Source organism: Pezoporus wallicus, unplaced genomic scaffold, assembly GCF_028554395.1.
Source record: "Pezoporus wallicus isolate ANWC-B61680 ecotype Strahan unplaced genomic scaffold, APGP_CSIRO_Pwel_v1 contig_2908, whole genome shotgun sequence".
Classification (NCBI taxonomy): Eukaryota; Metazoa; Chordata; class Aves; order Psittaciformes; family Psittacidae; genus Pezoporus; species Pezoporus wallicus.
In genome coordinates, this window is record NW_026642179.1 from 3,100,167 (window position 1) to 3,112,233 (window position 12,067).

General features: G+C 43.3%; 1 protein-coding gene across 8 annotated transcripts in view; it reads right to left on the reverse strand.

Annotated features, from left to right (window-relative positions):
- CALD1 (caldesmon 1) overlaps nucleotides 1–12,067 on the reverse strand; it is a 253,307-nt gene that overhangs the window by 191,125 nt on the left and 50,115 nt on the right. For 2 of the 8 annotated variants that reach the window (XM_057427897.1, XM_057427900.1), the window contains exon 1: nucleotides 2,941–3,203. The exons of 1 other annotated variant lie outside the window; for it this stretch is intronic. The gene's annotated coding sequence lies outside the window, so the exon portion shown is untranslated. Of the gene's footprint in view, nucleotides 1–2,940; nucleotides 3,211–12,067 lie in introns of those variants that run through there. 5 more of the 8 variants (XM_057427892.1, XM_057427898.1, XM_057427902.1 and 2 more) reach the window with 5 other exon arrangements.

The following is a 12,067-nucleotide window of genomic DNA, read 5'->3' on the forward strand; positions in this document are numbered from 1 at the left end:
AGGAAGCAGCTTTCTTGTTACAAGCTGCCAGGGGGGAGTTACTAAGAAGAGACAATTTTTAAAGAATGAAAACTTGCTTTGAAGATAGGCTCCCACTCTCTGCAGTCACAGGCCTGTGTGCCTCAGGCTTTGTACACCTGGAGCCCGATCCTCCTAACTCCTCATACAGCTCCTCTCAAAGGCAATGAAAGGTTCACAGGATTGCACTTCTATTCTGCCCTGTTACCTTTTTTGGTGCTCTCCGATACCCAGGAGGTTTCCAGAGAAGCACAACAGATGAACAGCTGATTTTGCTCTCTTGGCCCTCTGTTTCTTAGGTGCATATGGTTTCCTGTCCCCCTTTGCTCATACACATCAGGCAAATGTACCAAGTTGTACACTTGTCAGACAGGGGTTAACAATTCCACTGAACTGTAATACAAACTAAAACTCATGCAGCCAACAGCACAGGTCTCAGGTAGACAACTACTATTTGCCCTGCAGGAATGGAATCCTACAGGCTGTCATTTTCTGCTATAAAAAGATCACCCCCATAGGCAAAGCCACTCCAACTGTATGCAGGGAAGGGTGAAAAAGGAACTTCCAGCCAGGCCCTTGATAGAATCTCCCTGGCATTTTTCTCTTCATATGACAGAAGCTACACCCCAGCAAACCAGCAGAAAAGCCTTGCCTTTTCCAGTGCAATAAGTGGCACTGCATCCTAACCCTGTATGGGTCCAGACAGATGCTGACCAGTGTGCATCCATGCCATGTGTAGTCCAATGAATGAGACCTGGAGTAAGAAACCTTTCCATCTTAACGTGCTTTAATTTTCCCTCTGATGCTAGCCAGAGGAACTTACAACCCCACTTACCTTTCAGATCACATAGATTTCAATGCCATTATTGCATCATCTATCAGTGTTGGACTGGAAATAAAAGCACAAGGGAAGTTAGCCCTTTCTCAGGCCACTCCATGTCCGAATAATGTTGTGAGCGCATAAAGTAGCAATTGTGAAAAATCCTTTATTTAATGCTTACATGCTTACATCACTCACTCTCAGAGAGTATTGAGACTACACAGGACTCCCCTTGCATCAGAGCCTGCATCCATTAATGACGGTATTGATTTCACCAACATTAATCTGTGAATGAAGACTGTGGAACTGATCCTCTTGTCATTGAATGCTGCAACAAAGGGGAGTTTTCAGGAAATACAAATTATTTCAATTTAGTCTCCTGTTCACAGGCATCTTATACAGAGTGTCTCCCCTTCCACCGTTACTTAGATATTAATGTGTGCAGGTTTTACTGATGAACAAACTTGCCTATCAAAAAAGCCTCCCTTTTTCAAATACCTGAAGAAAAGTTTAGCCTCCAGCCTTCACCCTAAAGTCAATTTAATTAAGACAATGGACCGATTCCTTGAACCATCGTTCCATTTGCGATTTATGTTAAAACAGCCCATTTCATTTGGTTTGGTGCATGGCATATGTAGTTTTAGGATGCCATCCTGTCTCTCAACGGCAGGAGAAAAAGGCATGAAACTTGTCTATATATGCATATGCTCACAGAGAACCTACCGCTACATTTAAAGAAACAGAGACAGAAGGGAGGTAGGGTCCCAGGGTTGATGACAAATCATACAAGCACAATCACTCACAGTATGGTATCTAAAATAGACAAATTATAATAACTACACAGTTCTCACAAAAGAAACACTCTGCCTCCTTATTTTCTTTGAGCTGCTGCCAAGAAGGGAATGTGTTATTTTCACAAATTATTCTCTTGTATGCCTTTTAGCAAGAGAAACCTTCTCAGCAAAGCAAAATTCCATTGAAACTGCATACGCTGAAAAGAAATACTCCTCTGAAAAGTAATTATATATACTCGCCAAAGAGTAATTGTTCAAAATTATCTTGCTCATTTTTCCAAGCAATATGTATGAGAAAAATCAGTTCTATCACTGTAGGTCTGGCCAGAGTTTGGTCAATGACTGCTGCTCCCAAGTATCCGTCTGCTGCTAACTTCATCCCTTCCTTCATTTTTTCTCTGAGAAATTCCCTGCTATGCAGAATATGACGCTATCAGCAGCCAGCCTTGCACAATGCTTACAAACTGTCCGAGCATGTCAAAGGACCTGGGAAGCAGAGCCTGCTTGCTGGCTCTCCCTGGCAGCACTCTGACTGACACAAACGCAGACTCTTAAGAGCTCCGGTCCTACCCAAGCACATTTTTCTCTCCCCTTTAACAGGAAAGACAACTTCACAAGAAACATTCTGGCAGTACACTGCTACGCATGTTGAGAGCTGAAAACAAAAACGGATGCCATCTATTGTCAACAGTACTCCTATGAAAGGCTGCCATGACTGACATCTGCTCAGCAAGGATCTGATCAGTTACATTAACCAGAGCTTTACTGTATCTGTATCAGTTACAGCAGGAAGACTGACTTTACAGTCAGGCTGCCCTGAAAGCCTAGGTATTAAGTTGCAAAATGAAAAGCATTTCATCAGTCATTACTACATTAAGAGCTTTTTCATTGCAATTCCTTTTAAAAAAAAAAAAGAAAGAAAGGAAAGAAAAGAAAAGGAAAAAAAGGTGTGTGGGGGGAACACAACACACAGATTATTGCTCTACTAACAAGCCTGCTGCAGGAGTGGGACCAGCACACATCCTGCCCTGCACCCAAAGCCTTGCGCGCAGCACCTCATCACTACAGTTCATTTGGGTGGGCAAGCATGCACCCCCTCTACCCACCCAGCATAGATATCTCCCTTAGTTCACCTCAAACATCTGGAAAGGGGGGGCACAGAGAGAGGAGGAGAGTAAAAATAGTACCCGACACTTTCGCACTGTTCCCACAACTGGTTAGATTTCGCATGCTGCTTAAACTCTAGCCGTAACGCAAATGCAGTCAGACCAGCTAGCTCCCAAACAAGTATGTATCTTAAGTCCTTACCTCTGGCTGAAAAGGTTTCAACTAGTAGGAAGGAAATGAATAACTGGCTGCTTGGGCAGGAGCACAGCAAGAAAAGCACACCAGCAGCCTCACACACAGCCTTATTCAATAAAACTACAGCTTTTCCTTGGCCCCTCCCAAAAGTCAATGCTAAGTGAATACATATCCCTTATGTTTACAATTGGCAGGCAGCGGTATGCATTGTCCTCAATTTATTCTAATAGGCAGCCAATGACTGTGCACAAGCCAAGGTGGGTTCAGCCTGCCTGCAGAGATGCCTGTCATTCCCTAGGCATGCTCAGGAAGCCACTCATCAGAAAACCAAGACCTAAAAAGCTCCGAAAATTCGTGCAAGCTGCCAAAACTGTCTTGCTACATGCCCTTTTTTGGTTATCCTTAGCAGGGCCTCTGAAAGTAAATCCTCTGTCAGGAACAATCATAAGAAATGTTAATCTTGGAGAAAGAGGTTGTCTTGTTGGACACAAACGGAGCTTAAAAAAGGAAATACACTGAATGGAAAGGGACACAGTAAACATATTTACTTTTTGCACCAGTTGTTTTAAAAATAAATAATTCCACCACAGCTAAACTTTGTTGGGGTTTTTTTTGTTTGTTTTTTTTTTAACAAGGACCACATGTAAAAGGGAGCAGAAACACTCTGCAGTGCAAGCTTGATTCTGCAGAGAGAGACACCAGTGGGAAAGGCACATGAAAGATGAGTTGGCAGGCTTCACAGCCTGTTTCCATTTCAAATAGTGCAACAGAAGTTACATACAGAATATCCGTGTTCTGAAAAATAACTTTTAAAAGGATTCAAAACTTTGATGACGATATTTAGCAAGTTGGACTAATTGGATACAGAGGTTTAGTTTATAAGTATATAGATGTTTATCTAAACATTAAAACTATGAGGATAGCCCTACATCGACATATTATGACCAACACTTTTCACTACCTTTGAATACCATAACTAAAGTAAGCTTGTATTAATTTTTATATTTGTTTTGCTTTACCGATTGCACACTAACTTCCCCAATTATGCAGGCAACTTAAAAAAAAATGAAAGAATGGATGCAGACTGATGTTGGAAACAAAAAAGCTACATAAACTAGTTAAAGTGTGAAAATAAATGTGAAAATTATTGCCTAGGAAAACAGCGCAGTACACAGCTCCTCACATGCGCATGTACCCAGCCACTAAAACAAGGCTGCAGGAGAACTGCTGACTGCTCTAAGGGAACAGAATTCCAGACCAGGAGACATTCTGCAGATTCATATTTGACAATAATATGTACAAAACTGGTTAGGAGAAAAATATGTGTAACATGACTTCGCAGCTGAAGGGGCTAAACTATTTTAATGCCTTTCTGGGTCTTTTTTTTTCTGGCCACTGGGCCCCACAGATTTAGTCACATGTATAATGCAAGAAGGATTCAGTCCACAGACAGTAAACTAATCTTTACAGCACAAAAAAAAAATATTCAGAACACCAAATCTATGCCAATTTACAGCAAACAGCTATAATGAATCTAGTGTCACTTTAAATTTCACAGTTTTATTAAATTCAGTACAAAGCGGTGCTTGTTTCTAGAAGGCACTTATTTAATTTTAACAACCCTTTGGAAACAACTTCTAATGCCAGACATCTCCCATGGTGCGGCTGTGATGCTTTTAAATATTAAAAGTAATACATACAGCATATATGTAAACTAGTTTTCCACGATTTACTAGAAAAGGGAGAAAAAAATCCTTGCTCTCAGATCATTCCATTAACTATAGGAATTATTATCCTATGTATCAATGACCAAATAGAGGTACTGACATTATTTATGATGAAATTACAATTCTCCACTGGATCTTACTGTCCTCCAGATTTTCAGAACATAAATCACTGAAGAATTCAGGCTGAGGTGTAAAGAAGATTAAGGGATGCTGATGGTCAGAAAACTGAATCATAGAATAGTTAGGGTTGGAAAGGACCTTAAGATCATCTAGGTCCAACCCCCCTGCCATGGGCAGGGACACCTCACACTAAACCATGACACCCAAGGGTTCATCCAACCTGGCCTTGAACACTGCCACGGATGGAGCATTTATGGCTTCTTTGGGCCTCACCACACTCACAGCAAAGAACGTCTTCCTTATATCTAACCTGAACTTCCCCTGTTTAAGTTTAAACCCATTCCCCTTTGTCTTATCACTACAGTCCCTAATGAAGAGTCCCTCCCCAGCATCCCTATAGGCCCCCTTCAGATACTGGAAGGCTGCTATGAGATCTCCACGCAGCCTTCTCCTCTCCAGGCTGAACAGCCCCAACTTTCTCAGCCTGTCTTCATACAGGAGGTGCTCCAGTCCCCTGATCATCCTCGTGGCCCTCCTCTGGACTTGTTCCGACAGTTCCATGTCCTTTTTATGTTGAGGACACCAGAACTGCACACAGTACTCCAAGTGAGGTCTCACAAGAGCAGAGTAGAGGGGCAGGATCACCTCCTTTGATGAGCTTTTGATGCAGCCTCTTGTTCCATCATTGCCACCAACCCCTGCTAATCTCAGTGTCCACTGCAACAGGAACCTAGAAGGTATTACACTACTTAAAGCTGAAAGCAACTTTATTTTTTGAAAGAGACTTACTATGAGTTCAATGCTCCCATGTAAAGCATGCCAAACTCTGTGTTCCAAGTCACTTTGCTATTAAAATTCTGCAAAAAGACCAATTTTGCTTTGGAGAAATGATATTATGAAATGTAAAGTTTGAGCTGAATTTCACTTAAACTTCTGAATGCCATGACTTGAAATTTCAAAGCCAATGAACTGGCACAGATACCATAGTTTTCCTGAAGATGTTACTGAAAACCTGAGCTATGAAGGACACGGAGTTAAATTCTAGTGGGTGCCCCTTTGCATCCTAAGACTAGAAGCCACCTGTAAACATGTAATGATAAAATGCCTAAATCCACAATTGTAAGAATTTGGGGCACAACTATGGTAGTCCATGCCTTCAGCAGCAGGGCTGCCACTCTAGCCACACTTTCTTATCCCCTTTAACAAACAGACTCTTTGTGTCATGGTGCAGAGCTAAAAACCTTTTTGGGAGCTGAATAACCCGAATCCCAGTTTGTGATTGCAAATATAAGATATAGAAAGAATAGTACATGCAGAAATTAAACCCCCAAACCAAGCACTATTTCAATACCTATACCTTATCATGGTAAGTAAGGGCCCTGCAAGTACTCATTGCTAAGCCCTTGAGCTCCATAACTCAGGGCAAGGGTGGGACTACTCGCGATAAGAGCCAAAGTGCTTGTACGTGCTGGGCTGTTAGTGAATTCTTCAAGACCTAAGCCTGCAGTCCCTCCCTTAGAAGAATCATGTTAGAAGTACCTGACTGTGGCTCTCACGGGTTTATCAATTTTTCCTGCGAAATTTACAATCTAAAGCTGAGGTAAGTCTGTGGCCTAGAAAGTACACTGTAAATCATCCCCCGGGTAGCAGGTCCCATTGCTGCTTACAGCCACTCTTAAGGAACTCATATTGTGGCACTACAGCGTCTTCAAGACTCAGCAGGGAGCAGTGGCCAAAGGGACTGCTTGGATTATTGCCATTCAGTCATCCAATTACCTTCTTCCTAAAGCAGTTGCAATGGTAGAGTTGTGCTCCCACCTGGAAAAAGTCATTGGGATATTTGGGGAGAGATGATATTTTGCTTTTCAAAATGAAGTCACTTTTTATGACTGAGGTTCCCAAAATTATTTTTATCCTCTTCATTTGACATGGTGCATGTGGCCATTGCTGGGTAGCACTAAGTCTTCCACCACTGTCCCTGCAATGTCTTCAGCTGCCATTTCAGCAATTAAGAGCAAATATGTTCCCCACACCTGCATATTCCCACAGTACAGCAAGATGAATATAGAGCATCAAATACACCATGAGGGAGGCCATTCTTTCCATCTGTACCCAATTTGCCTCACACGCCTAAAATCTACTCTTTTTTGTGGTCTCCCACAGCTAACAGTGGGTCAAAACTACCCTAGTGCTCCCACCATAAAGACAGAGGTCTTTAGAGAGGAGCTTCTGTGCTGCAACTAGCACAGGTGCTTCATGTTTAGGTTGGGAGACCAAAGCTCTGCTTAGGAGAATAGCAGTAGCATGGTCTATGCATGAGTAACCAACCCTATTCCCTAGCACACAGGCAGACACAAAAAGGCAGGCTGCACCAGGGTAATGAAGACATGTCGCTCAGCCTTGCTGACAGGAAAGTGGTCTTTATTTCCAGTCCTGGTACCAGTAACAAAGGTGTGACACGCTGGAGTGCTAGCGTGGGGCACAGACACAATAGATAATACTGTCAGCAGCAACAAGCAGCATCCGTTGAGTCTGGCAACCACGGACGGCTACAGCTGAGCACTGCTCTCACTCTACCAAATGCCCTCTAACCCAACTGATAGTGATTTTATCTGTCATACTTAGATTGCCTTCACAGCTATGTGGTGGAACTGTTAATTGTAAGTAAAAGCCTAACACTCTTAGTCTCTGAGCAGGACAGGAAAGTGAGTTTTAACACTTAAAACAACAAAACTTACTCCTAGAGGTTTGCATGGCTGCATATGGCAGGGGCAGACCCTCAGTCCAACCCTGTAAATCCTCTAGGCAGCTAAAGGAGGTATCAAAAGACTACCTTTCGAGGAGATAGGACTTCCTTCCCTGGCAACGTTAAACAACCTGCTCCTCACTGTATATTGAAACATTCAATTGTGTTGAATATCTCCAAGCACCCCTAAAATACCAGGCACAACTGCATCATTCTTCACTTTCAGCCCTCCAGAATGTAAATGATCTTTAAGTTGCACACCAAAGATGAGGGGAGCTGTTGTGAGATCATACAAGGTGCCCAGGCTAGCAATACCTTTCAGGAAGCCCTGTTGCATATATCAGTGTATGTGGAACTTGTGTTGATTGCCTGGGTGGGAAGAAAAGAAGACTATACATCCATTGGTCACCAAAGGACGCAATTGCGCAAGGAACTGGGTTGGATGAGGAGCATACCCAGAGGAAATTCAGCACTAGGAGCAGTAGAGAAGGGAAACCAACTTAGATGATAGGTAGAGGCACTCTCTTTAGCAGACTTTGCTTTTTCTTCCCTTGGTACAATGGAGCGGCAGGCAGGAAATATGTGTGCACTCTGGGCTAGCTCACATCTCCTTCTCTTGCTCCAGGCCAGAGTGGAAAGCATAGTTTGTTTCTGCACATTTTCTCATACCCCCTCATAAAGAGACCACAGCTTGGGCTTTCTCTGCCCCAGCAGATGATTTCTAAATGATGCTATGGCTGTGCTGTTTCCACAGCTCATCTGAAGTCAGCCTAATCTTATATACAGAGGATACAGGCCAGATGGTGGTGCTCACAGCTGTGAATGTCTGACATGAAGGTAAGCTTAGACTTGTGAGCAAGCCACCCAGCTGGCAGTTCTGTCTAGGGGATTGCTTCGAAGGGTGTGAGGGAGAAGCCCACACACCGTGAGCAGATTTGATCACCCTTATGATTACCTCCTGGGCACAGACAAGCTTTTCTATGTTACAGAAGCAGAGGTAGCTTTTTAGGAAAATTTTACACATGCTGCTTCAGGCAATATCTTTTGGCCTGGAACAGTACAATCCATAGGACTTCAAAGCCTCCAGTGTGCTCAAAGAGGGTGTAAAAGCTTCCAAAAAACAGAGCAGAGGAATATGAGCACCTCTTCAAACACAGGGCTGCGTCCAGTACAGTGTCGGTCAGCTGGAAATGAAAGAAAAGCTGGTGCTAATTACACACAGTAACAAGGACTAGAATGTAGATACCAAGAGAGATGCACATCATTCTTAACACAGATGCCAGCCTCAGTCTCTCTAAGACTTGTGTATATCCAGTGGAAGAGACAGAGCCCTCCATTTGCATTGTGGGTGTTTAGCATATGCAGAAGAGCTGCACTGACAAATGGGAACCCCAAGGCACTAGGTCTCCCACCCAAAGTACCATAAATCCCCTACGAGTGGCAACAATTGTGCTCTCTTTCCTTCCTGAAAAGCATTATGAGTCTTCTGAATGCAAAAATGCTTAAGGTGTGGGAATCATAAAACGTGCCATTCACCAGTCCACACCGTGATAAACAAGCAAGGAATGAAGGGCAGAAGACAATACCAGTTCCAAATTGCATAAAGGTATTGGGAAAGAAAAGACACCCCCCCCCCCCCCCCGCTATGGGGAAGAGTGTCTTTAGCACCCTGACAGTAGGAATCAGTTCAATGGTACCAAAAGCAGCACATCCTTGCACTGGATTAAAGAAATTAAAAAGTAGGCATATAATTATGTACAATTGCCATTCATTTTGGTGTGGTGTATATGCCCATTTCTGGTAAGTGTGATATTTTATTTCTCTTGGTTTAGCCACCTAAATATATGCAAAGCACATTTATATACTAAAGAATCAAAACAAAAAAAAAAGGATCCTAAAGCCTGCTGGAAAGAGACATTTTATCCACAACAAGAAAGAATTCATCAGGGGCGCAGTGACTTTACCTTGCTAAAAGCAAAACAAACAACATAGCGGTCCATTCTGGTTCCAAAGAAAACAGAATACCTACACTTTTCCACTACAAGGCTAAGCCTAGCTACATGTACACAGTGCCCCCCAAAGAACAGAGACTTCACAGCACTTTTACCCATTAGTAGAGGGGATTGCTTTGGAAAATAGGGCTTTTACACACTTTTTCTGCAGGCTAGCATATGGTAAGGGAACTCTGCCCTCAGGGACAGAAATGGGCATGCTCTTCCTGAAGAGCATACCCACTTCTCTCGCAGAGTACAAAATATGAACAACAGATGTTTATCTTTTTCCAAACACCCCTGTTTTCCATCGCCAGCCATGAAAAATTAAGTGCAAATGAAATTAGTGGTGCCCAGAAAATTTGCACACATTCTTGATTTGCCTTGGTTTGAGAAAACTCAGTGTATTTGCTCAAAACAATTGCACTGTACATGCCCCTTCTTTGTAAATTTGTCTTTGAGTGTTGTTTTCCAGGCAGAAAAGATGGTGCCATCACCTACTTTTGCAGAGGGGTTACAAATTGTACAGCTGCTGGTACAGGAATTTTGAGGGTGAGGCATATTCCTTGGCCTTGATTCTCCTCTCACTTAGACTGGGGTAAACCAAATGTCAGCCTAATCAAATCAATATTCTCTGACGTAGCCCATTGTTACAGCAATGCGAGAACCGGGCCCCTTTGTGCTCCGATGCTAACGAACTATTCAGCTTCAGCAGTTTGGCTGAGGCAATGAGCAAAGGTTAGGTCTCGGTCATTAACTCTGGCTCAAATGAAAAACACAACCTTAGCAGATAAAGTCCATCTAAGTCCCACACATGCCCACGTTTGCAAATAATCTTTCTGATCCCCACTTAGGTCTCCTGTGCAGCTCTGGCTGCTATAACAGAGTTCAACACTTGCAGCTGCTTCTCCATGGTCATGTCCCTAGGGATGGCAAGCCACAGAGAGAGAAAGGCACCTCAGGCAACTGAAGGCTGTGCTTACTCAACAAAATCTACTAGAGTTAGTTGGTAGGCTGCTGGTAGGAATACCTGGTTCTGATGGTGTTTCCTTCAAACAGTGAACCTGCTACTGTCCCCCTTTTATCCATGAAGCACATGCATGGAATAGCATCAATAGAGTCACCACTTTCCAGCCTGTTCATGATAGGAGAGAAAGCAAGATTCCTTTTTAAAGATGGAAAACAAGGTACTGAAGAGACCAATGTAGGTCGACGAAGGTATATTCAGACATCCAACTCATATTTGCACAGTTAATAAGTCTCCCATCACTTAAGACTTCGGTCCAACGTAGTCCTGGCTCTCAGTGACTTACAATCATAGAATCATAGAATAGTTAGGGTTGGAAAGGACCTTAAGATCATCTAGTTCCAACCCCCCTGCCATGGGCAAGAACACCTCCCACTAAACCATGTCACCCAAGGCTCTGTCCAGCCTTGACCTGAACACCGCCAGGGATGGAGATTTACAACTTTCCTGGGCAACCCATTCCAGTGTCTCAACACCCTCACAGTAAAGAACTTCTTCCTTATATCCAAACTTCTTCCTTATATCCATTGCATATAACATTATATCCATTGCATACAACATTATGCATCCTGCATGACATTATCCTTGTATAATATCATGCAGTCAGTGTCTGGCAGAACCAAGAAAGGAACTCAGAAGTTCTCTATCATGATCCACTCCCTAATTCAAGAGGGTAGACCTCCCACTGAAAGACCAGCTGTGCCATGCATCTCGCACAAGGTTACCAGCACATAGCTTCACTCACAGCAGGAGAGCAGGGTAAGCAGAAGACCTGAAAGAGGGTGAGGAAGGACTATGTTAGAGAGGAAGAAGCTACAACACTGTAGGGGACATAGAGACAAGAGGCAGCAGGGTGCATGGCAAAAGACTGGAGGACAAGACTTGTTAGACCTCATCACACATGGCACTAAGAAAGAGATGATGAAAAATAAATGAACACCCAGCGTCTACTTTCACATTCCTATTGCTATTACATGCAGAAGACAGAGCTGAGCTGTGCCAGCTCCGAACGAATTAACCAGTTACCCTTCGTGCCACACGCTGAGCAAGTGCAAGCACGAGTGAAAAAATGAGATCTCTAGTGCCCTGCATCACACCCTGTAACCTTGTGTAATACGATGGCAGAGCCACAGCTAGAAGCCAGCTAGAGCTAACTGTGGCTATGCCAAAGTAACATGGTGGTTCTGTGAAAGGAGCTATGCATCAGTCAGAGTATATCCCTCCCTCAGTCTTACAGCCATGCAGTCCCTCCAGACAGAACAAGCCTTTGCCACTCTCTTGGAAAAGACAAATTTCTGTCATTGCCACCGACAAGGAATCTATAGGAAAGAGGAGCAGGCACAGCAGACAGAGCCTTGACAGCAGTTCCAGGCATTTTGCTAAGCCAAAACCTCTGTCTGCCCTTGGGTTTACCCAGTGGAGAAAAGGAGAACTGTAATATGTGCCTCAAAATAAAATTAGAAGGAGGAGAAAATGAAGAAACATTAGCAATGCAGCTTATGTAATACTGTGGACCAAATTT